The sequence below is a fragment of the Sapajus apella genome, unplaced genomic scaffold (assembly GCF_009761245.1).
Source record: "Sapajus apella isolate SASKATOON/1434 unplaced genomic scaffold, GSC_monkey_1.0 scaffold40, whole genome shotgun sequence".
Taxonomy (NCBI): Eukaryota; Metazoa; Chordata; class Mammalia; order Primates; family Cebidae; genus Sapajus; species Sapajus apella.
In genome coordinates this window covers 12,448,705-12,475,683 of record NW_022436980.1, presented here as the reverse complement: position 1 = coordinate 12,475,683, position 26,979 = coordinate 12,448,705, and the positions used below count along the sequence as shown (strand labels likewise).

The following is a 26,979-nucleotide window of genomic DNA, read 5'->3' as shown; positions in this document are numbered from 1 at the left end:
TTTATTTTCTTTTCCTTTTACCTGCAACTAAGTTTGAGAAGGTATGTTTCCTTAATTTTATCTTTTTTGGCAAATTTGTTTCCTTATATCCTAAAAAAGTCACAATTTTATGCAAGATCTCCCCTTAGGTTCCTCAACTGGATGGGCCACAGGATTTAGTTATTCTCCATATTAGCTCACAAAGAAGCAGCTCAAAAATCTCCAGAGTTTAGAAGAAACTGACAGGTCAGGAGGCTGATGTGGTAGCACCTGAGTATCACCCAGCATTCCTAGTTTTAAATAATTTGAGGAATTTTTCATATTCTTTAATTTTGTCCCAGCCTGTTGACACTTACTAAAATATTTTTTATATACATTTCTATTCTCTTAGATTAATTGTGAGTTTTTTTTTTTCAGGATATTTAATCTACCATGCTCCCGGAAATATAAATACTGATAACTCTTTATTATATTTTTCATGGAGTCCCAACTTTTCCCCAAATGTTTCTTACTGGGAAGTAAGATTGCACATTCTGGCAACTGAGTACTTTAAATAAAACCAACTTTCAATAAAAATCTAACTTATACAAAAATATTTCTGTGAGAAAAGTTCCCTGTTGAGGAGAAAAGAAAAAGAAGTTAACATAGTCCAAGACAGATGAAGAATCTGTTTGTCACCAAAGGGTTTTTTTCAAATACTATCTTGATATCAACAAAATTTCCGTCTCTTTCTGGTTTACTCATACTCGATTTTTAGAACCTCCACATTTCTTTCTCTAGATCTCTCCTCTGTTCCTTTCCTTCCTTTCCATCCTCACTAGAGTCCAAATTTTCAGGCTCTGTTTTGAATGTTCTTAAGTTAGAGCAGCATTCAATCCACTGGAAAGTAGACACATGCATTTCCACTGACCCTTAAAAGACATTCCCAACTGTTCCTCTGTACCTCTCACTAAATCCTGTTGCAACACCACTGTCTGCTAAACCATGGCCTCAGTCTTGAGTGTCTTATTCCCTGCAGAAACTCAACTTGAGCACTCAATATGTTGCAACACTTTAAATAAATGTTTGAGTGAAATCCTTTTGATTGTGTGGTTAAAAAAAAAAGGTTGAAAGGTTTCGCATTCCTTTCATGCAATTAATGCATATTACTTTCCAGGCAATGAGCTAGGTGCTAGGGCGACAAGGAGAATAAACATGACCCCTGTCTTGAGAGGCCTTTTAAATAAGTTACATAAAGAAATAAATAGTTTCCATGTGACTTGAGACATTCTTCACATCCCTTGGTAACCAAAGAAATACAATCCAAAATCTGGGTAAACCTGTCTTCTACACAGAACTAGGAGAAAAGAATAGATGAAGGTGTATCTGACTATCTGAAGATTGCAAGCCTATATTTTTGAGCATGAGAGTTCCTTCTACAATGTGCACAAACAAAATGTATTTCCACAGAGAAAGATACCTGATATTCACATAAAATAGACTGGTCTTAAGGAATCTTTCAATTTCCTTCCAAAGTAGGGAAGGAGATTCTGGCAAATTTGCTTCTTCCAGAAAAAAATAAAGAAAAATGAGTATGTGAAAATTAGATGGAATAATTTATTGTTTATGGTAAATAAAAAATTTCAAATAGACTACTGGTATGACAATCTGATTACCATATCTGAGGTTCCTCAAAACCCTTGAGAGAATCTTCACCTTAAAATTACCTTGACTTGATAGAATATAGAAGCTAAACCTATTAACCTTGAGATTATGATTTGCATACCTTGCAATTTTCTCCAGCTCTAAAACTGAACTAGTTAACAATTATTAGTAACTAATAACTATTCAACCATTTAAGTAACCTACCATTGTGTACTCCATTGTTATAGAGGTATAAAATTAATTAAAAATTAGTGTTCTTCATCCAATAAATTATATATATTTGAAATGTTATAATTTAGACTTGTTATGTGGCACTCTCATTCAATAATTTGACATAGGAGAAACAAGACTCCATCTATCCATTACACTAGCAATGTAGAAATCCTGATCTGTGATTACTAGAATGAAGTTCTGAGTTTTCCTTTGTGGTGGCTGTAACTCCATTACAAGATAGTCCTTGACTTTGCTGGCAACTGTCTCCACCTCTGTTCTACTGACTTTACTATAATCCTACACCACCCTGCTATAAAACACTGGGAAACTGGGAATAAGGACAAGGCAAGATCCATGATAATAGCGGGACATTAGTTATGTGCTTTTTTTGTTTTGGTAATGGGAGAAGATATTATTCAGAAGAGAGTGTTTATATGTGTAGCCACATTGTTTCTATGAAATAGACCAAGTGTCCTTCCCATTTTGTTCCTGAGGAAATAGCCCTGTTTCTGAGGATTGGCCCAAAGACTCACTGTAAAATCATAATAGTACAGGAGGAACTTGCAAATGACTGGGCATTTGAGTGCCTACTATGTTCTAGGGTTTTGCTAGGGAAATCACATTTGCCTATACATAGCAAAATCACCAGTCTCAAGTGGGAAAGTCAGGAATAGTTCTAATAGCATTGAGAAGTTATGAGGGTCTGGCAGATAGTAAGTCTCCCTGGAACTAGAAAATTCAGAAGTCTTTTGTGATACATATTTGAAAGATCGGAAGAATGGTAGCACAGTTTTATTTCAAAGATGAGCAATTCAGTATTTCAGTGTGAGTCAAATACTTTGCATAGATTCTCATTTAATCTTCTGGTAATCGTTCCTTGTCTCACAGACTGGAAAACTGTGATGTAAAGAGATTAGGTAATTCACCACAATCAGTAAATAACAGTGAAAGATTTCCAGGAAGATTGAGTTGAAGTCATTTTCCTTCCACTTAGTACAATAAAAAACCCGGACATTATATATTTTTAAAAACAGGCCCTCGGGCACGGTGGCTCACGCCTGTAATCCCAGCACTTTGGGAGGCCGAGGCAGGTGGATCATGAGGTCAAGAGATCAAGACCATCCTGGTCAACATGGTGAAAGCTCGTCTCTGCTAAAAATACAAAAAATCAGCTGGGCATGGCGGTGCGTGCCTGTAATCCCAGCTACTCAGGAGGCTGAGGCAGGAGAACTGCCTGAACCTAGGAGGCGGAGGTTGCGGTGAGCCAAGATGGCACCATTGCACTCCAGCCTGTGTAACAAGAGTGAAACTCCGTCTCAAAAAAAAAAAAAAAAAAAAATGCAGGCCCTAAAACATAGAGAAAAGGCTAATAGGCTAGGAACCCTAAGATCCAAGATCAACAGGGTGGTATATTCCCAGGGCTTTCTTTTAGCCTCATATATCTCAGAGTTGAAAGTGAAATGACTAGCAAACTGGAAATGCCAGGGGGCATAGACCAAAAAGATCCTAACAAAATCTTCCTTTCTCTACTAAAACAATCAGGAAAGGAGGGAACCTAGCACGGCAGAAAACTTTTAGATAACAACTTGTCTGCATCAGCCAAATATCAAAGAAAAACTGATGGAGAGCTTAGGGTTTCAATTCTGGAGCTTGTAAGGTAGTATCAGGAGGCTGAGTAGGGAAACCTCTTAGACAATATCAGGGACCTTCCCCCACCCACAGTGTCAGTGGAGACGTGTGGAATACCTGGACTTCCACCTCCACTCTGTAGTAATGAAACTGCACCCCGCTTTTCCCCTGCTGAAGCTGTGTCAGAAAAAAACAGCTAAAACGCCATGTAAAAATAAGATCTAAAGTCTCATAAATGAAAACCTTTCACACTGCAAACATGTCTGTTAAGAGGATGAAAAAATAAGCTACAAACTGAGATTAATAATTTGCAAATCATTTATTTGACAAAGTATCTGGAATATAGCAAATACTCTCAAAATTCAACAATAAAAAGAGAATCCAAGTTGAAAATGGGCAAAAGACATGAACAGACATTTCACCCAAGATATATACTCTTGAAATGTTACATAGAGTGTATCATATTAGTAAATGACATGGTCATTAGGAAGAGTGTATACAATGTTGAAAAGATGTTTAACATTAGTAGACATCAGGGAAGTGCAAATTAAAATTACAATGAGCTATTACTATACACTTATCAGAATGGCTACATGAAAAAATAGGACATCAAATGCTGATAAGGATTTAGAAACATTGGACCACTTATATTGCTGGTGGAAATATAAATAATATAGTAACATTCTGGGAAACAATTTGGCAGTTTCTTAAAAAACTAAGCATTCCAGCATTCAAGCAGTTACACTCCTGGGTATTTCTCCAACAGAAATGAAAACTCATGTTTACTCAAAATTCTGCACATGGATATTTATGGAAGCTTTAGTCATAATAGCCAAAAACTCGAGACAATTCTGATATTCTTCAATGGATGAATGGTTAAACTGTGGTATGATCATACCATGGAATACTACTCCCTGCAAGAATAGTGAATGAACTGGACAGTCATCTGGATGAATCTCCAGAGAATTATGCTGAATTTAAAAAGCCAGTTTCTGGCCAGGTGTGGTAGCTCACGTCTGTAATCCCAGCACTTTGGGAGGCTGAGGCAGGTAGATTACGAGGTCAGGAGTCCAAGAAGAGCTTGGTCAAAATGGTGACACCCAGTCTTCACTGAAACTACAAAAATTAGCCAGGCATGGTGGCAGGTACCTGTACTCCCAGCTGCTCGGGAGGCTGAAGGAGAAATGCTTGAACCTGGGCGGCAGAGGTTGCAGTGAGCCAAGATCACACCATTGCACTCCAGCCTAGGCGACAGAGACTGTGTCTCAAAATTAGTAAAATAAAAAGCCAGTCTCAAATATTACATACTGCATAATACCACTTATAAAACATTTGTGAAATGATAAAATTATAAAAATGGAAAGCAGTTTGGTGATTGCCAGGGTTTAAGTGGGATGTGTTAACAACAGGTCAACATGAGAGATCCTCGTGGTGATAGAAATGGTCTCTTTCCTGACTGCATCAGTATCATCCTGGTTTTTACGGGCCAAACTGTGTCCCCTCCAAATTTGTCAGTCGAAGTCCTAATCCCAGTACCTCAGAAGAAAGTAGCTATATTTGGAGATAGGGTCTTTACAGAGGGAATTAAGTGAAGATGAATTTATTAGTTTGGGCCCTAATCCAATATTTCTGGTTTCCTTATAAGAAGAGGTGATTATGACACAGACACATACAAAGGGAAGACCCTATGAAGACACATGGAAAAGAGCTATTTATAAGCCAAAGAGAGATGCCTCAGTAGAAACAACCGTGCTGACCTCTTGGTCTCGCATTTACATCCTCCAGAATTGTGAGGAAATAAATTTCCGTTGTGTAAGCCACCCAGCTTGTGGTACTGTTACGGCAGCTCTAGGAAACTAATATGCTAGTTATAATATTGTACTCTAGTTTTACAAGATGTTAATCTTCCAGGGAAACTGAGTAAAGCATATATGGGATCTTTTTATATTATTTCTTACAACTGAACGTAAATCTGCATTATTTTTTAAGTTATTCTGAGGTTTAAATGGAGGCCTGTTTGTTGCTAAAGTCTATGATCAAACTGGCCCAAACTTTTGACTCGGTTCTGCGTCAGAGGAACTAATTCTGAGGCTATCAATAATTCAAACTATGAATTCAGACTCAGGAGTTTGAGTCTTAGTAGCAATGGGTCAAAATGTAGCATTCTATGGGGTGTTCTGATTTTCTTTCTTGTGGTTCCTTACTTCTGGACTGCTTTCTTCTGCATAGAAATGACCTTATCTCACAGACCCAGAGCTTAGTGTAAGGAGTAACCTCGGCCAGGCGCGGTGGCTCAATCTTGTAATCCCAGTACTTTGGGAGGCCAAGGCGGGCAGATCATGAGGTCAAGAAATCGAGATCATCGTGGTGGTGTGCGCCTGAAGCCCCAGCTACTCGGGAGGCTGACGCAGGAGAATTGTTTGAACCCAGGAGGTGGAGGTTGCAGTGAGCCGAGATTGTGCCACTGTACTCCAGCCTGGCGCCTGGCAACAGAGTGAGACTCTGTCTCAAAAAAAAAAAAAAAAAAAAAAAAAGATTAACCTCAGTGCTGTTGCTTTCATCTGTAAGTAAAAAGGTCTCAGCAATCTTAAAGGTAATTGATGCCACATGGTGTTCTGTGACTTTCCAAAAGTCATACTACATAGCTTTGAGTGCAACCATTTCATAGTCATTAGGAGCATACTGCTTTTAAGATGTCATTGGTACCAAATTGCCCCTAAATGTAAGCCACCTACATTGGGTCTGCAATTGAAGAAACAGTAATATGAACTAAAGAAATAGTAATTGTTTCCATGCTTTAAAAATAAAATAAAAATACCCTGTCAGATTCAAGAAGTTTCTTTCTGTTTCTTATGTAGTAAGGGATTTTCATAACACATCTTCAGAGGTAATTTTGACTTTGTGAATATTTTGCTTCGTATGCTGACTTTAGAAATTAACCTCCTCATAAAATTCAATCCCACTTTGCTATTTTGACACTTCCTTTGTTTGAAAGTATTCATTAACATTTCACATAATTGCCCTGTCTCCAGAGCAAGTATGTAATTTCCTACAAAATGAAGACCTCATAATGCATATCCAATAAAGTCCACCCTGTCTGCCACTAGTTGATACCTTAACCTTGTCACAGAATTGAAAGAATGGTTTTTCTGCTGTTGGCCCTGTTGGAACCTGTTGAATCCAGTTGGTTGTCTGCACCACTGAAATGTGACTGCCAGCCTCGGCCATTTGTAGCACCTACTATTCTTCAGTCTTTGTTGTTCTCTTTGTTATGAACTCCTGGCTCTTTTCTGAATCTGTGTACTGCTAGTGATTACTGCCAAGTCAGCATATAGAATGTCAAGCAAACTAGAGTACTTTCATAACATTACCAAGATGGTCGTGTAAACAGCAATCAAATTTTCATACAATTGGGCACTAGGAAAAACCATGATAATATACCTATGAGAACTTACATTCTAGTAGAATATGAAGTCAAGGGATGGGCTTATAGAAACAAAGGTATTTCACTTTCTGACCAAAGAGTAAATTGCACAGAGCTTCAAGAGGAATTGTTAAAAATCAAATTGTGTGTGTGTGTGTGTGTGTGTGTGTGTGTGTGTGTGTGACTAAATACGTTTAATCAAGGGATGGGCTTATAGAAACATATAAATATATTTAAATATATTTTTAAAATAATTTTTAAAAATATATTTTTATGTATATATATTTATTTAAATAAATATATTTTCCAAGAGGATTAAAAGCAATTATGTAAACAGCTTTCACTTTATAATTTTTTCAGCTGAAGTAATCTGTTCCAACAAACTATAATTAAAATGTTCTTTAATAAGTTTATCAAGCTATGAATCATGTGGATAATTCTGGTGTTCAGATATAGGATAGTAACTGACATAGGTATCTCTATGCTTTCAGGGAAATGGATTACTTGGCTTCTCTATACAGATAGTTAATATGTTCTTTAGGCAAGTCATGGAATAAACTCAATCAGTTGCTCTACAGTGTTTAATATTTCAGTTACTACATCTAAGTTCCAGAAACTGGATCTTAGTTTCCTTTCTTCATATTTATAACTTAACACATTGCTTCTCAATCTTTAGTGACAAGCAAGCACAGGAATGTTTACACAGGCTGCTGATTCCTGCTATCTGTCAAATATGATGAAGTGATACTTTTTGGCTCTTTTATTAGGAGCAGTGTTGCCAGCTGATCTGATAGTCTGCATACACTGAATAGAATTGCTCCCTTTGGACTATTTGGGTTTAGATTTGCCCTTTCCAAATCAAGAATTGTTTGATATTCAGCAGTTTGTTTTTCTTGATGTTGTGCTCATATGCTGGTAGCAATATGGTACTTCATCTAATAAAATACCATATTTTCATTCTTATAAAATTATTGAAGGATAAACCTCCCTTAATATATATAATCATACCCGGCAAATACTGATATTGTTCCTATCAAAGCTACAAAGACATCATTCTGTTTCCTCTCCTCAGTGAGGCTGTTTGAAATAAGCCATCAATGTATCTAAAATAAGCCATAAGAATAAAATCTTACATCTTACTAGAAAACATAGTATGAAAAGAAGCCAGGCAGAAAGCTTTATAGACTGACCCTAGAAATGTCATTGAGTAAAGATAGTTACTTCCAGCTCTCTGAAACTATCTGTTGAATAGCAACTTATGTGTTTCTCTTTATATTTACATATGCATCCTTATTCTTAAATAATTGCTACCTTAAAGGTCATCATAATTCTTGTTGTGTGTGCAAATGATACAGAACATAAAGAGATTCTACTTGGTTTCCAAATATTAAATCTTATAGCCTTTGTCTGTGATTGGAAATGGAAAAAAAATGACTATTGAATTTTAGATCTGGTGATTAATAAGGTAATGAGAAGAATGAATAAGAAAAATCGAAAGAATGTGTTTGCAGCCTGTTTTAACTGAGATTCTCCCAAGCAGAGCCCGAAATAAGTCTTTCATGCAAATACCTTTTTTTTTTTAATTTTAGAGAAAATGTCCTTTAACCCTTTTAAATTGTTTTCTTTATTTTTAACTTTTAAGTTCATGAGTACATGTGCAGGATTGTTATATCAGTAAACTCAGATCATGAGGGTTTGTTGTACAGATTTTCTCATCACCCAGATATTAAGCCCAGCACCCCATAGTTATTTTTTCTGCTTTTCTCCCTCTTCCTGCCCTCCACTCTCAGGTAGACCCCAGTGTCTGTTGTTCCCTTCTTTGTGTTCATGAGTTCTCATCATTTAGCTCCAACTTGTAAGTGAGAACATATGGAATTTGGTTTTCTGTTCCTGAGTTAGTTTGTTAAGGACAATAGCCTCTAGCTCCATCCATGTTCCCGCAAAAGACATGATCTCATTCTTTTTTAAATAGCTGCATAGTATTCCATGTGTATGTACCACATTTTCTTTAAGCTGCCATTGATAGACATTAGGTTGATTCCATGTCTTTGCTATTATGAATAGTGTTGTAATGTACATTTGCATGCCTGTGTCTTTATCATAGAATGATTTATATTCCTCTGTACCCAGTAATGGGATCGCTGGGTCAAATGGTAGTTCTGTTTGTGGCTCTTTGAGGACTCCTCCCCAATTTATTCTACGAGGGTAGGATTATCCTGTTACTAAAACCAGGCAGAGACACAACAACAACAACAAAAAAAGAATCTTCAGGCATATATCCTTGATGAGCATTGATGTAAAAATCCTCAACAAAATACTTACAAACTGAATCCAGCAGCACATCAAAAAGCTAATCCATCACGATCAAGTAGGTTTCATCTCCAGGATGCAAGTTTGGCTCAACATATGAAAATCAATACATGTGATTCATCACATATACAGAATTAAAGGAAAAAAAAAAAACATGATTATTTCAACAGATGTAAAAAAGGTTTTTCCTAAAATTCAACATCCCTTTATGTTAGAAACTCTCAATAAACTAGGTATTGAGGAACTTAAAATAATAAGAGCCATTTATGACAAACCCATAGCCAACATTATACTGAATGAGCAAAAGCTGGAAGCATTCACCTTAAAAACTGGTACCAGACGAGTATGTCCTCTCTCACCACTACTTTTCAACATAGTATTGGAAGTCCTAGCCAGAGCAATTAGGCAAGAGAAAGAAATAAAGGACGTCCAAATAGGAAAAGAGGAAGTCAATCTACCTCTTTGCAGATGACATGATTCTATATCTTAAAAACCCCATTGTCTCAGCCCAAAAGCTCCTTCACCTGATAAACAACTTCAGCAAAGTTTCAAGATACAAAATCAGTGTAGAAAAATCACTATCATTCCTGTACACCAACAACAGCCAAGCCCAACTAAGAGCCAAATCAGGAAGGTGATCCCATTCACAATTGCCAAAAAAACAACAAAATACCCAAGAACACAGCTAATCAAGGAGGTGAATGATCTCTACAATGAGAATTACAAAACACTGTTCAAAGATATCAATGATACAAACAAATGGAAAAACAGCTCATGCTCATGGATTGAATCAATATCATTAAAATGGTCATACTGCCCAAAACAATTTATAGATTCAGTGGTATTTCTATCAAACTACCAGTGACATTCTTCAGAGAACTAGAAAAAACTATTTTAAAATTCATATGGAACCACGTAAGAGCCCGTATACCTAAGGCAATCCTAAATGAAAAGAACAAAGGTGGAAGCATCACATTACCTGACTTCAAGCTATACTACAAGGCTACGGTAACCAAAACAGCATGGTACTGGTTAAAAACAGACACATAGACAAGTGGAGCAGAATAGAGAGCCCAGAAATAAGGCCACACACCTATGATCTTCAACAAGGCTGATAAAAACAAGCAATGGGGAAAACACTCCCTATTCAATAAATGGTGCTAAGATAACTGGCTAGCCATATGCAGAAGATTGAAATTGAACCCTTTCCTTACACTGTATACAAAAATCAACTCAAGATGAAATAAAGGCTTAAATGTAAAACCCAAAACTGTAAAAACCTTGGAAGACAACCTAGGCAATGCCGTCTTTCCGTAGGAACCAGCAAAGGTTTCATGACAAAGACACCAAAAACAATTGCAACAAAAGCAAAAATGATAATCAGGATCTAATTAAACTTCAGAGCTTCTGCATAGCAAAAGCGACTTTCAACAGAGTAAATAACCTACAGAACGGGAGAAAATACTTGCAAACTATGAACCTGACAAAGGCCTAATATCTGGCACCTATGAGACACTTAAATTTGCAAGACAAAAGCAAGTACTTTATTTTGGGAAGTGAATCCAGGGAACAGGGGAGGGGCCCTTGACAAGAGTAAAACAGCAAAGAGGGAGAGCTAATCGAAGCGTGTGTTGTTCAGCTGGCTATGCCTATGAGTAACTGGGTCTTCGTCTTGGCGGGAATGCTTTAAGGAACCACATAGAAGATCCTTCAGGATTGCCAACCAGAGACAAAACAGGGGAGCAGCCTGATCTCCACAGGCTAAAATTAACGCTGGTTTAGGAGTCTCACTAGAAAGCAGAGAATCCCTGGGATAACAAGCAAGACAGATGCACAGTACAGCTGGGATGAGGTGCTGGTAAGGGCACCTGTATAGAGCCTGTTGCCTTGACAATGGCCAGGACTGAAAGGTGGGCTGAGGGGGATGTGAGAGGCGTATGGCAGGAGTCTAATGTAATGATACTTATTCATTAGGTGTATCATTTGTTCACTCTTAACACCTGTTTCCTCACCCTAAATGAGGCAGGAGGACCACCTACCCTGGCTGTTTCCCAGAATGATCATAAAGAGAGTTGTAAAAGCACTTTGAAGCAATTTAAAAGCTAACTCACTGCAAAACTGAGAGTGGCTGCTGCTATTGTAGACCTGGGACATGTAGCAATATCAGGAAAACAGAGAACTAAGATTAGGTCACCGGGAGCACCTAGAAGGGCTCAGGAAGCCCCTGCACTGGTGTGGCAGTTCTATAGTTATATTAACTAAGAAAAAAATTAACACGGATGCCAAAGAAAATAGAGTTTATTTGGGAAAAGAGAATTGCAATTTAGGTACACTGCATTAGGGCAACACTAAATAGTGTCCTTTAAGGCAAGCTCAGGTTTTTAATAGATTTCCTCAAAAAGTTGTTTTGGGGGGCAATTCATTGGCTAGACAGAAATCTCAAATTGCAGACCTGTTCTGAATTGTTAGTTAATTAGGGTACTCCCAGCTGAGAGATGCTGAAGGCCCGTGGATTCTGACTTCAGGTGTTATCCAAGGCTGTTGGAACCTTCTGTGGCTTGACCTTTAGCAGGTATGAGTGCAGTCCTCTCTCGATCTTCCAATTCCACTTTAATGCCTAGGCCTACATTACTTTATTTTCTTTTACAGGAACAATGGACCAGGAAGGCATGACATGCACAAAGAATGACAAGCACCATACTTAGCATGTTGGAAAATGAATATGTGAGTTTAACACCTTAAGCTTTTTAATAGCTGAAATATTAGAAGACTTTTTTTTGCTAGAAATAAATATTGATTGAACCAATTCAGTAAATGCCTAATATATGAGAACTATACTGCCTAATATGTGTCTCAGACCAATTTAAGATTTACATTCTAGCCATGTCTGTCCGCCTCTCGGCTTTAGAGTTTAAATTCACTTTCTTCTGCAGTTATTTCGACAATTGAAAGACTCCAGTTGGATTACTAATTTCAGCCCTGTTTGATCTCAGGATGCACCCAGTAGCTACTCTCATATCCTCAAGTTACATGACAGTTACACTTTTATTTCTTCAGAACATTTGCCAATTTAATAAATGTTAAATGCCAACATTACTTTAAATTCTCCTCTGAGCCTTAGTGTAGGTGCCTGTGCATAGATATAATCAGGGCTAACAATATTCCATATGCCATTTCTTCTCCCAGGCACTTAAAGACATCGTGTAGGCACTTTGCAGAGGAGAACCAAAAGTAGTGAAGTGGCAACAGATTTCGAAGCCTAACAGTTGAACTCTTGCACGCAGTGACCCTATAGGTTCCCCTAATGTAGGGTCCTAATGATTCATCCTACTTCCTTTCAGGTACCTCTTCCTGAAGTGATGAATACATTGCAAGGGAAAGGTTTGTCACCTAAAACTGTTGATCTAGTCTTCAATGGTGGCATACACTTTATAGCCACTTTCTCTGTGACATAAATCTCAGAGAAATTGTTCTTTCTCAGCCATTGATATTATTTAAAACCATGATTCTAGTTTTAACTTCAGCTTCAACAATCTCTGCATAACAAACGTCATTGTATGCATGTGGTATTTCTTCCTAAAACTTCAAAAAATTTGTAGTTCTCTATTTTCAAATTCCCCTAAAGTCATCATGTGTATGCTCTAGGAGCTCAGCTATTTCCCTAAACTAATATTACAGTGGCATGATGTACCGTTAACTACGTGGCCATAGAGATTCAGAGGGGAAAGCAGGGATTGCCTGCATCTTTTAAGTCCCAGTTAGATTTTGATTTTATTTCATAAAGGATCTTATTAATAATAATAAAATTTGGCATGGGTGACTTTGGGGATTCTAGGAAGGGCCCTGGGGCTTTCCACCCAGTTTCCAGTGGGCAGCAGAAGGCTCACTATGGATGACTGAGTAGAAGAAAGAAGTCAAGGAAGTGATGGGGAAGAGGAAAGGAAGAGCTTCCCAAATGTACCTTGTCCTCTCTCCTGAGTGTCCACGTGTGGCAGGAAGTTAATGCTGATGTGGTGAGTAATACACCAAGGCTATAAAGCTACACAGGCCCCTGTGATTATATGATCAGAGGATTTGTGTGCTGTGCCAAGGCTTGGATGGCATCCTTTATCCCAGACAGAAAGGTTCCGTTTATTGTCCTCCTAAGGAAATTTTTTGTTCACTTTGTTACTTTTGCTCGTGTGCACTCACTCAGCAAGCAGATATTGACCAACTGCTATGTGCTAGTAAGTGAGTGGTAGTTGTTTGGGATACAGCAATGAGCAAAGCATGACTCCTAGCATCTGTTGCATGTGCATGTGTGCCATGCATGTGACTCTGAGGGAGAGAGAGATTAAGTAATATGATAGCCTAGAGGCTGCGCACTGCCTGACTCTGTGTGGAATTCAGGGAGGTCTTTACAAAGAAGGCTTTTCTCTGAAGCTGAGTTTAAACTTGGGTGTTCCGGTAACCAGAACTGCAACGGGAATTGTAGGTGCAGATGAACTTTGTGTAGGGTAATGTTCTTTCTCACAGAACCCACTGCAACCAGCTACACAATTTTCTTTACAAATCTGCAGCAAACTAGACAAGTCACAGGCAGTCCCACCTCAGGAAGTTCCCTGCATCACGTGACGGTGAAACTGATACCATAGCATGGAAACCAGAGTCCCGCTGTTCCCACAGGTCAGTGCTTAGCTGTTTCAATACATTATCTGAAACTGCGTCTTCTAATTTCTGGACTTTTCAGATCTGTACTGACTCAGATTTGGTTGGGGCTTAGTTTGAAGGAGGGAGCCCTTGGTGATCACGTGAGTCATTTCGTTGGTCTGTCATAGGTAACTAATCAAATGTACCTTAGACTTTGCTCTCTGAAAAACATAGCTGAATCCAATGTTTCTTCTTATGGACTCCTTAGCATTTGACTAGAAGGTATGAATTTCTAAGTAAGGTAAGGATTTCTAAGTTATTTATACCTAGAACTTAAAAGTGGGCATGAATAAATCAAATATGTGTGGTTTTTTACTTGACACTTGATTTTCTTGTTAGGAAAAAATGAGTGACTGATGTTTTAAATGGATTTAGTGCACATACTATATATTGTGCATATGTGGCAAACAAATATTTAGGAAGTTCCCTGCATCACGTGACGGTGAAACTGATACCATAGYATGGAAACCAGAGTCCCGCTGTTSCCACAGGTCAGTGCTTAGCTGATTCAATACATTATCTGAAACTGCATCTTCTAATTTCTGGACTTTTCAGATCTGTAYTGACTCAGATTTGGGTGGGGCTTAGTTTGAAGGAGGGAGCCCTTGGTGATCACGTGAGTCATTTCGTTGGTCTGTCATAGGTAACTAATCAAATGTACCTTAGACTTTGCTCTCTGAAAACATAGCTGAATCCAATGTTTCTTCTTATGGACTCCTTAGCATTTGACTAGAAGGTATGAATTTCTAAGTAAGGTAAGGATTTCTAAGTTATTTATACCTAGAACTTAAAAGTGGGCATGAATAAATCAAATATGTGTGGTTTTTTACTTGACACTTGATTTTCTTGTTAGGAAAAAATGAGTGACTGATGTTTTAAATGAATTTAGTGCACATACTATATATTGTGCATATGTGGCAAACAAATATTTAGTAAGAGGTTTTCTTTACCATGCTGATATATTTCAAATAAAAGAACTTAGCAAAAATGAGGAAAAGGCCGAACACTCTAATAAGACAGTGAAGGAGGGATGAGCAATGTTTGTTCTGAAAATTATCTGAGACCTTTAAACAAATCTCTGAGGGTGTATTCTTACTTGTAATTGTCTATCTAGTTATACGACAGAGGCTTATTAGCTGCTCCAAGGATGCACTGCTTTCCATTCTGTGGTGGAAACAAAAGGACTATAGCCGTGGTTATCTTGCAGAAGAATCGTGATCTTTGAATTCTAAAACAAGAAACTTAGAAGTCTCCTGGATATTTCCACTGTCGCAAGGGAGAATCATTAAGTTTATGTCATTTTTGATGCCTAAAAAAAGGTTGAAAAGTTTAGATTCAATTCTCATTGGATTTCTGTTGTTTGGGACTTTGAACAATAGAAAAAAGTATTCACGGGGAACTTAGTTTTTTGTGTGTGTCATTGGTACTTGACAAAGCAAACTTGCGTTTCCTGATTTCTTAGAAACTTGTAGGAAATAATTTCTGTCCAAAATGGTAAATTGGTGTCATATCCCATTTATAAGCATATTTTAATTCAAAGATGTAATAAAGTGTGGTGGTAAAGGTTTAGAGAGTCAAATCATCCTTGATGCAATCACCGACTTCATCATTAACCAGTTGTATATTTTTCTCTGGCCCAGTTTCTGAATCTGTACAATGGGGGTAGACAGAAGTTCCTAGGATTGCTGTGAAGATTAAATGAAATTTATTAAGGTGCTTAGCAAAGTGCCTGGTTATGTAGAAAGTGTTTAATAAATATTATTTCAGAATATAGATGTAAAAGACGAGTAATTTCCTATATTATAATATTGAGTAACCTGAAGTTTAGTGGCCCTTAAATGAATCCATGAATGAATCCTGCTTTTGGCGTGTGGCCCACCAGCATGCTCTATCAGTTGGCCTGAGCTGGGAAAGAAACCAGTTCCTGTGTTGAGTTTTCTTCCAGGTGCTTAAACGAGACCATAGCTGTCTGAATATTTTGATCATTAACCAACGATTCTGGGTGGCTCCTCCTTGCTCTGGTCAGTAACCAGGGTAGGTCACGTAGTAAGGCATCAGATGAGGTGTTTTTCCTCCTGAGGCTGTCATGCCAACTCTGACTTCCTAGAGACTGGCCCAGGAGTGGAGCGTTTGTTCTGAGTTACATAACCAGCATCCTCTTTGAGGCTTCAAGTGTCTGTCTGACTTCTGACTGCAGGCATGCAAACCTTTCCCCTGCCTAGTAGGAATAAACACCTCTTTTCCAAGCAGCTACATAGCAGCAGCCCAGGGGCTATCAGAGAGCCAGTTGCTTCCTGACTTAATTTCTGGGAAGACCAATTGCCTACTCAAGAAAAATTCCTTCCTCCTTATTCTTCTCTCAGATGAGACTAGCTGTTAGGTATTCCCTCCCTAGGACTCTGACCTGACTCTCATAGAAAAAAGATTGAAGTTCATTCCACTTAACTGGGGCTATAAACATGCCACCTGAAAAATCCTGCTATTCTGGCTTACTATAATTTTAGGTTCTCCTTTCTAACACAATACTGTCTTTATAACACATACACACCTTTCCTTGATTTGATATTCAGTTGTGGTGTTGATATGTTCAAAATCCCTCTACTTTAGCCCCAACTAAAGTTCCCAGTATGTATTTGCAGGCCTTTTTTACCCTACCATCTTCAATAGAATGCATATACCTCTTTTTCAGCACAGGCTTCACCCTTGGAGGCTTGCTTCTCTCTGGAAATTCATTTCCAGCAGGTATCTGAGATAAATGTACTCTATCGCATCTTTTTCTGTTAGAGAGTAGAATGCAGCTAGCAGGTGCAGCTTCTTATAATAACTGCAGATTCAGATATTTTTCTCTCTATAAAAACTGTTAAATGTCCTCTCAGAGGCTCATTTTAAAATTCTGAGTAAAAGGTGGGGGCTTGTTTTTTCTTAGTCCTTGATCTTGGAATCTTATAATCTGTCATTGCACATTGCTCCTTACCAGCCATTTAGAGTTCAAACTACTAATTACCAAGTGATAAGAAATTAAGATACAAATATAGGCAAATGTATACTTGGAGCTTTCTTACTTTAACACTCCTGTTTCAGGAGGGATGTCTTCTCCACAGCTATCCAGGTCTGCCTTAGAGACCATCTTTGAGAAATAAGATCCTTTCTATCTAGTTTAACATAGATTAGAGGCATCACCGAGAGCACCTTCTGAAGAAAAAAATATTTTGTCTTTTCTTTCTGTCCCATAATCTACATCACTTAACTACGATCACTAAAATGCCCTGTCAGTTACAGAAAATTAATGTTACTAGGCCTGACTTTTGTAATATTTCTATTTACAAATTTACAAATTATATTCCTAATTCCATGCATGCTAAGCTAGTAGCTCTGTGTTTATATCAACTTGGCAACAAGGAAAATAAACTTAGTTTAAAAAAAAAAAAGGCAAAAAAGTTAAATCACTTTTGTAAAAGACCCAGGAAAAATATATATATGTATCTCCATCATATAACTATTACAATACATAAATATATAAGTATGTTACATAAATATAATATGTATTTACTATAGAAAATAAGTGAAAAGGGTGAAATTGATGGCGTCCGAGCTTAGAAATATTGTTAATGTGGTGGAAAAGAAAAAAGGGAGGAGTCATCAGGTGATGAAGAATTCCATTGGTGTAGTATGTTCTGAGTTCGTGAGTTCAGGGGTGGAATAGAAAGCTCTGGGTGATAAATGCAGGAATCTATGGAAATACTAGGCTGAGTGGAGTAGAAGTAACTGGTTTGGGAGTTCTTGTCTTTTTCTTCCTAGAGTTTTAGATTTGCTGATAAGAATTTAGTAGGTAAGAGAGGAGAAAGAGGCATAGAAAAGCTCAGATGACCCAAGTGACAAGTATTTCTTAAATATTTGACCCATAAAAGTACAAATAATACTCTAACCCAACCAGATACGCTCCATTCAGCTTAAATACAATTGACACTCCCTGTTACCCTTTTGTGTAGGAGCAAGGGTCACTCTAGAATAAATTTAGATTCCCACCGTGAGCTATAGATTCCCTAAAGATACAGAGCAATGGCTTGGAAAGAGCACAGTTGTTGGAAGAGGCTGCCAGCTTTATTTTCAGATTCCAGTGTGGCGAGAAGATGGGGAAATGAGCAACTCTTCTTGAGAAAAAGGAGATGGGGAAATGGTGCTTTGGGGAAAGAATTGAGTTCCAGCTAAGGCTGGAAGGCAGCAGGAATCAGAGCAGGCTGTGGGTAACAGGCAGTTTATTGTCTAATGATGTTTTCAGAGGACACAAGGAAGAGCTTTTTTTTTTAATTGGAGACAGAGTCTCACTCTGTCGCCCAGGCTGGAGTGCAACGGTGCGCTCCCTGCTCACCCCAACCTCTGCCTCCCAGGTTCATGCAATACTCCTCCCTCAGCCTCCGAGTAGCTGGGATTACAGGTGCACGTCACCACGCCTGGCTAATTTTTTTTTATTTTTAAGTAGAGACAAGGTTTCACCATGTTGGCCACACTGGTCTCAAACCCCTGACCAGGGAAGAGCTTTGCCAGGAGCAACAGAAGGGGAAGGCTGGGTGGGTCGAGGGGAAGCAGCACAGAACCTGGGAGAGGCAGTGTGTGAGAAGGTGAGTAAGCAGGTGTCCTGTTCACAGCATGATGTACCAGCTTTTGCAGAGACAGGAGGCAGGGTGCGAAGAAACAGCCCAGGGAATTGAAGGACAGCCTGCCACGGGGTTTTAGTGCATGCCTTTGTTTCACAGAGAGGATTTCACCACAAGGAGTCGATGAGTCAAAGATTCAGGTGCAAGTGATTTATTAAAATAGTGCTCTTAGAAGAAACCAGCTAGGGGGTAGGGAAAGCCAGAGTGATGGGTAAGATAGGAATATAAACCAGGTGAGCCAATAATAGGAAAACACGGTTTACTGGGGCTCCCAGGAAATCTGCTTCTCTCCTTAACAAGACATTCTGCTGAAGCTCCAGTTCTTTTCACCTGGGCTTAGCGGTGTGCGATGCCAGGCCTGAAACATCTACATCCTTTGTTATCGCGATGGAAGCTAGACTGTGTATAAGGTAAACCCACAGGAGGCAAAGCAGAGACATGAGACCTGGTGTCATGTGTCCTGGGTAGAGCTGGCCGGAGGCTCCCAGAAGCCTCAGTTATGTTTCTCCGAAGATTTCCTTTGCTGTCTATGTCAGTTCCAGGATGTTGTTCTTACTGCTTGCAACAGAAATCTAGATTCCCGCACACTTTATTTTAATAATGCTCTCATATTTATCAAAATATGCTTTAATCTTGGAATTGACTAATCAAAAATGACTAACGACATCAAATATTTAAGTTTAGCTTCTAAAACAGCTGAAATATTTCATAGCAGTACAATGAAATGAAAGAAGAGCATTTTCTTTCACACTGGAAAGGAAGAAATTATACATGCACACATATCTCTTCTAATTTCTGTCTTCCGATCTGAGAGTTAGTCTCCTTAAAATTTGAGTGTGAAGAGACCTAGGCCCACCAAACCAATTTCCCCCGTTGAATTTAGCTTTCTATTTTATATGCAAAACATTATATCCTAAGTGTGCTTTGTAGATTACATTTCTAATTCTTGTTCGTTCTTGTGCTTTTAGTGTTGCATGCACTGACATAGTTCTGCAAGCTGTCTTTGAAAAGCTTTTTACCTCTTTTTACTGTTCTTTTGTCTTGCCTGTGAATTCCAGAGATGCGACTGCAGAAATAGATGACTGAATACCAAGTATGTACAGGTTCTATTCTCCCACTTTTATTTACTTTTCTGAGGATTCCAAACACCTCTGTTGTTTTTGAGGGATTTCCTTTCTTCTAGAGTTATCTTCTTGCAGTCTTTTTTATTACGGCAACTCCTATTCAATTCAGTTCTTGCCCCTTATTTTTCTCCCATCACCATTTTCCTTTCTTGCCGCCAATTATTTCAATTGTCCTTCGCTCTGATATTCCTATTTTCTTCCGTAGGCTAATTTGAGAGACTGTATTGTTTCTCTTTCCCTTTTGAAATTGGAGGGTGGCCCCTGGTAGTTTTAATCTGTTTGGCGAATTCTTGCAATCTTTTCTCATAAGGATTCTACTTCTTTCTCCCTTAACTCAAGCAGCCTCAAGGTCATCTTGCCTCTTCCTTTCTTCTTGGAACCAGGCAGCACATTTTACTTTTCCCTGCTTCCTGCTCCCTACCTTAACTGTTCTATTGTTTCTCTTCTGCTTCTCTGTTGGTTTTATCTGAGTGGCTCACATTTACCAAGCATTGCCTATGAACTCAGTGGGGTGTGTTCTGCCTGTACCATATGAAAGGTAATCCAATAACTGAGCTGGGGTGTTGGGTTGGTATTCTAATTTTAGAAGAAAGTTGAGATGTGCTATGATTTAGGACATAAGACAAGTAACAATCTAGATTTGACTTCTGTGTTGCTATTTGTATTCGCCATCTAATTCATACAAGAATGTACACTTACGAGTTACATAGATCTAATTTTTGTAGTAGGGAAATGAATATTTTAGCATGAGGATTAAACAGTCTGACTTTAAAATGGTATGTAAATGAGTTTGAAAGAGAAAATACCTGATTTCATTTTATGTTTTGCTGGTTAATTAGTCATTTGATAACAGGTCTGAAACAGCATGATACCTGGAAACCATGATTACTGAAACCTGTAAATATTTTACCATCAAGAATTCAACCTCCTACCCCTTATCATCTTGATAGTATGCTGAGACAGACATTTTATTGACTAATATCTCTCCCAGCTTTTCCCCCTGCTAATCGTACTTTGATTGGTTTAAATTCCACATGGGGATTCCTTGATTCTGACAATCCAAGACATTCAACTCTCTTCAAGTCAAGTAGTCGACTTTTTTGAATTAGTTTTCAGTTTCATTTTGTTTTCCCCAATTCAAGTTGGAAACACTTCTTTAGTATTTCCTCGCCACACGGGCTTTTCTAAGGTCTAAAGCAAATGCTACTTTATTCTCCTTCCAGCTACTCGGGAGGCTGAGGCAGGAGAATTGCTTGAACCCAGGAGGCAGAGGCTGCAGTGAGCCTTCTTCTAATTTTATTGTTGGAGGATTGATTCACAGGAGAAATTGTGCCATACGGTCCTGAAGTCAAGAGAGAAAGGGGAAGAGGTAAGAAGAGAGAGGAGGAAATAAATTCCTTCAGGGCATTTATTAGAAATGCCTCCTGGTACTGCTTTTTCTGTTCCGGGCTGGCTCTCTCCCTGAAAACAGCACACACTAATAGGAAATAAAAAATCCTGGAATCAGTATCCTCTGTTGTCTTTTGTGGAGAGGTCAGAACTTCTTTTTCTTCTTCTCCACCCATGCCCTACCTCTTTGTTGCTTGTTGAGGCAAAAGAGTAAAATATTTCTTCCCTTTATTTGGCATTCATCTGCTTAATTCAGATATGTCTTGGTTCTGAGTTTCCTGTATCTATTTTTCCTAGGATGTGGAAACTTTAGATCAACAGATTGAACTCTGTCTTCATTCTAGGGAAGTTTTCTTATGCTTATTTATGTGTCAACTCTTTGGTTTGATGAGTTCTTGACTTCAGGAGCCAATATCCATTATCCTTATATTGTATCATTTATGTGCTATCATGTGACCTTATCTAATTGCATTCAATTTATGCTCTATAGCTCAACCTCATCTAGTGCATTCATCTCTTTCATCCGAATTCATCAAGATACCTCAAATCTTCCTCTACTTTGGTTTTCAGTGACATCTCTTCTGTGCTTTGCTAGCTCTATGTTCTTATTAGTCATCTCTAGAAATTTTAGTCCATATTTTGCTTTCTCCAGCCTACAATCCTCTTTTCATCTATTATTTTTTTCAGCTTGTTTTTGAGTACTTGTTTTGTTGTGTACATAATCTGGGTATTTCTAATATAAAAATATTACTGTTTTGTATAATTTTTCTAGAGGGCATAGACCTAATATAAGTGAAGATTTTCTTTCTGTTCTTTGAACTGTTCCAGGTTGGGCTTTTTTTTATTTTTATTTTTGGTCATTTGCATGCCATTCCTGTACCCCACCTCTTTGTGACTATAATGTATATTATGTAGCATGTCATTTTTTTATTTTGCTCAGTTAGTGGCTGGGTAATCAAATCAGTTCTGACATAGTAGGTGTGTGATGGGCTCTTGATTTTTTTTTTCCTCATTTTGTCTGAGACCTAGGATCCATTATTGCAACCACTATCACCATCCCCTCACATCAGGTGACCCTGATGGCTGGATATTTTGTGTGTTACCTTATTTTCCTAGGCTGATTTATTGGCATGGGTGGAAATAAACTTTTTGTCAGATAACTGACTCTCATTTTTGGACCTACTGAATATCACATTTCAGTGTTGACACCATTGAGTTGGGGATGTGTATATGTGAGTGTAGCATCTAAAGGGGAGTACACTGGGGTTTTGAGTGGTTTTTCCCTGTTCAGTGTATCATTTTATAAGTTGTGCTCCCATTGTCATGCCAATGTGCCAATGCCATCATTTATGTTCCCATTTCATTCCTACTACTCCACAGTCAAGAAAGAAGAGAGATTTCTCTCCAGCTTTAGGCATTGTATTAGTTTTCTTGGTCTCCATTAACAAACTACCACAAATATGGTGGCTTAAAATGACAAAAACATATTCTCTCACAGTTCTGAAGGCTAGAAGACCAAAATCAAGGCGTTGGCAGGGCCACACTTCTTAAGATTCTAGGAGCGACACCTTCCTTGCCTCTGCCAACGTCTGGCGACTTCTGATGTTCCCTGCCTTGTGTCAATATAATTTCAGTCTCTGCTGCTGTCTAGGTGTCCTTTCCTACCTCTCACTGGACTTAGGGCACAGCCTAATCCAGTAGGATTTCATCTCAATCTTTACCTTAATTACATCTACAAAGACCCTATTTTCAAATAAGCTCCGAGTCTGAGTTTCTCGGTAGATATGAAATTTTGAAGGACAACTAGTCAATCCACTACAAATATATTAGAGCTTTCAGGGCTTCGGCAACACACCGCAAATCTACTGTGTCTGAGAGTGGGCTTCACCTCCCTACTAAAGGCCTGTTCTGCAGGTCCCTAATCTCTCTAGATCTGGGAAGTTGCTCCTTCAGCCCGGTCTTAGGGTACTTGTCCATGTTGCTGGTCTTGAGATAGAGCATCATTCTTGTTAGTTTCCCTTAACCCTGCCTACAGCTGTATAAATAGTTACATTAGTTAACTATTCATGATTACCACAATACATCGTCATATTTACTGCCTGAGTGGGATTACTGGTTGATTTTGCATCCTTGCCTTATAATTGATTTTAAAAGGAATATTTCTAATTTTCCCCATTGAAGATTCTATTTTTATAGGGTTTTCAGGCATATTCTTTGTAATATTAAAGCCTTTTATTCATTTAATGAGGTATTTACAATTATTTTGTATATTGTCTATTTATTCCTGCATGTATTTGGATGATGGGTTTTTCAACTCTAATCTGCTTAATATGCTTTCAGCTTGGGTTTTCTTGAAAACAATCCTCCTGAAGCAAGGATTAAAATGCTGATGCTTTCTTTGGGAGGTAAAAACTCAGGGCTGTGAGGGAGAAGGAAAACAGAAGGAAGGCAAGGAAAGATGGGCAGCTTTGTGAAGGGACAGATTACCATGCTGGCAACTGCTTCGTGAGTAGTCAAAAACAGACCCAGCAATTCACTTGGTCGGAGCATTCATTCAGCATTAAGGACTTTTCTGAATGAGGGATATTAAAAACTGTGTCTCAAAGTCCTCCATGGGAGGAAAGAAGATGGGAGGATTCATCTGCCCACATCTGCTTGTTCCTGTTGGTTAAAATTTACCTCACAGGAAATAAATGGTCCCGTATATCCCAATGTCATTATTTAGTCCCTTTAATAGCAGCTCGGTGCCAAGTCCCATGCCCTGCAGTATAGAGTTCCGTTCCATTCCAGAAGTATCAGGAGGGACCAGACACTCCAGATATGTGGCTGGTTGGCTCAGCTCTGGGTGGTGGCCAAGGAGAAAGCGTTGGCACTCTTGGGCAAATGACTCATCAGAACCTCCCAGTGACAGCTAAGGTCAGTGACACATTTGAGCCAAGGGAGTCTGAGTCACACAAGACTTGGGTCTGATACATGTGATAAATAACACTTATAAATCCTCTAATGCTAAATCTTCTTTGGATTCCTGGAGAAAACCCAACTTGGGCACTGTGGCAGCCATGAAAATGTGAGCTCACATCTGCTGCAAAGAGTGTGGGCGATTGGAGCCCCAGTTGCTGCTCTCTGGGTCCATCACCACCTTTGTGTCATGGCCATGACTGATGTCAGTTGTTGCTCTACTGATTATTCATCCCTCAGTAATGGAGCACAGTGGCAAGGCTAACGAGGGACTCCGCTAATGGATGACTTTGGTGCAAGGGCTCCCCAGTGATCTGACAAAACTTTCTTAGAACTACTGCAGCCTGGTGTTTGTTTCACTCCATTTCCGCCCTTCCCCTCTCCTTGAACGTCACAGTTGGAAAGTTCTCCTGACTTCTGTTTCCCTCCTTTACCCTTCACAGGAATTTTCTCACTAATATCCCTTGAACATCATGTCCCATTTTGGTGTCTACTTCTTGGAGGACATGATTAGCACTGTTATAATACATTGTCTGTTTTAACATTGTTACGTTTGGTTTACAACATTTCATCCAGGTTTTTAGATCTCTTTTCCTTAGTGAAATAGATTATCTCTGTCCTCATACAGTCTTTGCCTGGGTTTAAATAATACTGTCCTTGAAGTTTAGCAGAATTTGTCTGGAAAACCATCTGGGCCTGCTTGAGCTCTACCCCTCTCTCCCTCTGTGTGTGTGTGTGTGTGTGTGTGTGTGTGTGTGTGTGTGGTTTTATTTTTATTATTTAAATTTTTTATTTTATTGCATTTTAGGTTTTGGGGTATATGTGAAGAACATGCAAGATTGTTGCATAGGTACACACGTGGCAGTGTGATTTGCGGCCTTCCTCACCATCACCTATATCTGGCATTTCTCCCCATGCTATCTCTCCCCAACTCCCCACCCCCTGCTGTCCCTCCACTATTTTCCCCCAACAGACCCCAGTGTGTAGTGCCCCCCTCCCTGTGTCCATGTGTTCTCATTGTTCAACACCCGCCTATGAGTGAGAACATGTGCTATTTGATTTTCTGCTTTTGTGTCAGTTTGCTGAGAATGATGGTTTCCAGGTTCATCCATGTCCCTACAAAGGACACGAACTCATCGTTTTTGATGGCTGCATAATATTCCATGGTGTATATGTGCCACATTTTCCCTATCCAGTCTATCATCGATGGGCATTTGGGTTGGTTCCAGGTCTTTGCTATTGTAAACAGTGCTGCAATGAACATTCGTGTGCACGTGTCCTTATAGTAGAATGATATATAATCCTTTGGATATATACCCAGTAATGGGATTGCTGGGTCAAATGGAATTTCTATTTCTAGATCCTTAAGGGATCACCACACTGTCTTCCACAATGGTTGAACTAATTTACACTCCCACCAACAGTGTAAAAGTGTTCCTATTTCTCCACATCCTCTCCAGCATGTGTTGTCTCCAGGTTATTTTTTTAATTGCATTTTAGGTTTTGGGGTACATGTGAAGAACATGCAAGATTGTTTCATAGGTACACACATGGCAGTGTGATTTGCTGTCTTCCTCCCCTTCACCTATATCTGGCATTTCTCCACCCACCGTCCCTTCCCCATTTCCCCCAACAGAACCCAGTGTGTAGTGATCCCCTCCCTGTGTCCATGTGTTCTCATTGTTCAACACCCGCCTATGAGTGAGAACATGTGCTATTTGATTTTCTGCTCTTGTGTCAGTTTGCTGAGAATGATGGTTTCCAGGTTCATCTGTGTTCCTACAAAGGACACGAACTCATCATTTTTGATGGCTGCATAATATTCCATGGTGTATATGTACCACATTTTCCCTGTCCAGTCTGTCATCGATGGGCATTTGGGTTGGTTCCAGGTCTTTGCTATTGTAAACCGTGCTGCAATGAACATTCGTGTGCACATGTCCTTATAGTAGAATGATTTATAATCCTTTGGATATATACTCAGTAATGGGATTGCTGGGTCAAATGGAATTTCTATTTCTAGGTCCTTAAGGGATCGCCACACTGTCTTCCACAATGGTTGGACTAATTTACACTCCCACCAACAGTGTAAAAGTGTTCCTGTTTCTCCACATCCTCTCCAGCATCTGTTGTCTCCAGATTTTTTAATGATTGCCATTCTAACTGGCATGAGATGGCATCTCAATGTAGTTTTGATTTGCATTTCTCTAATAACCAGTGATGATGAGCATTTTTTCATATGTTTGTTGGCCTCATGCATGTCTTCTTTTGTAAACTGTCTGTTCATATCCTTTGCCCACTTTTGAATGGGCTTGTTTGTTTTTTTTCTTGTAGATCTGTTTTAGTTCTTTGTAAATTCTGGATATTAGCCCTTTGTCAGATGGGTAGTGCAAAAATTTTTTCCCATTCTGTTGGTTGCCGAGTCACTCTAATGACTGTTTCTTTTGCTGTGCAGAAGCTGTGGAGTTTGATTAGGTCCCATTTGTCTATTTTGGCTTTTGTTGTCAATGCTTTTGGTGTTTTGGTCATGAAGTCCTTGCCTACGCCTATGTCCTGAATGGTTTTGCCTAGATTTTCTTCTAGGGTTTTTATGGTGTTAGGTCTTATGTTTAAGTATTTAATCCATCTGGAGTTAATTTTAGTGTAAGGTGTCAGGAAGGAGTCCAGTTTCTGCTTTCTTCACATGGCTAGCCAGTTTTCCCAACACCATTTATTAAACGGGGAATCATTTCCCCATTGCTTGTTTTGGTCTGGTTTGTCAAAGATCAGATGGTTGTAGATATGTTGTGTTGCTCCGAGGCCTCTATTCTGTTTCATTGGTCTATATCTTTGTTTTGGTACCAGTACCATGCTGTTTTGATTACTGTAGCCTTGTAGTATAGTTTGAAGTCCAGTAGTGTGATGCCTCCTGCTTTGTTCTTTTTGCTTAGAATTGACTTGGCTATGTGGGCTCTCTTTTGGTTCC

General features: G+C 38.9%; 1 protein-coding gene across 2 annotated transcripts in view; it reads left to right on the top strand.

Moving 5' to 3' along the window:
• Window positions 1–14,574: 14,574 nt before the first annotated feature.
• The window catches only part of HHLA2 (HERV-H LTR-associating 2), an 84,353-nt gene continuing 71,948 nt past the window's right edge, over window positions 14,575–26,979 (top strand). For both annotated transcript variants that reach the window (XM_032299175.1, XM_032299174.1), the window contains exon 1: window positions 14,575–14,643. The gene's annotated coding sequence lies outside the window, so the exon portion shown is untranslated. The remainder of the gene's footprint in view (window positions 14,644–26,979) is intronic.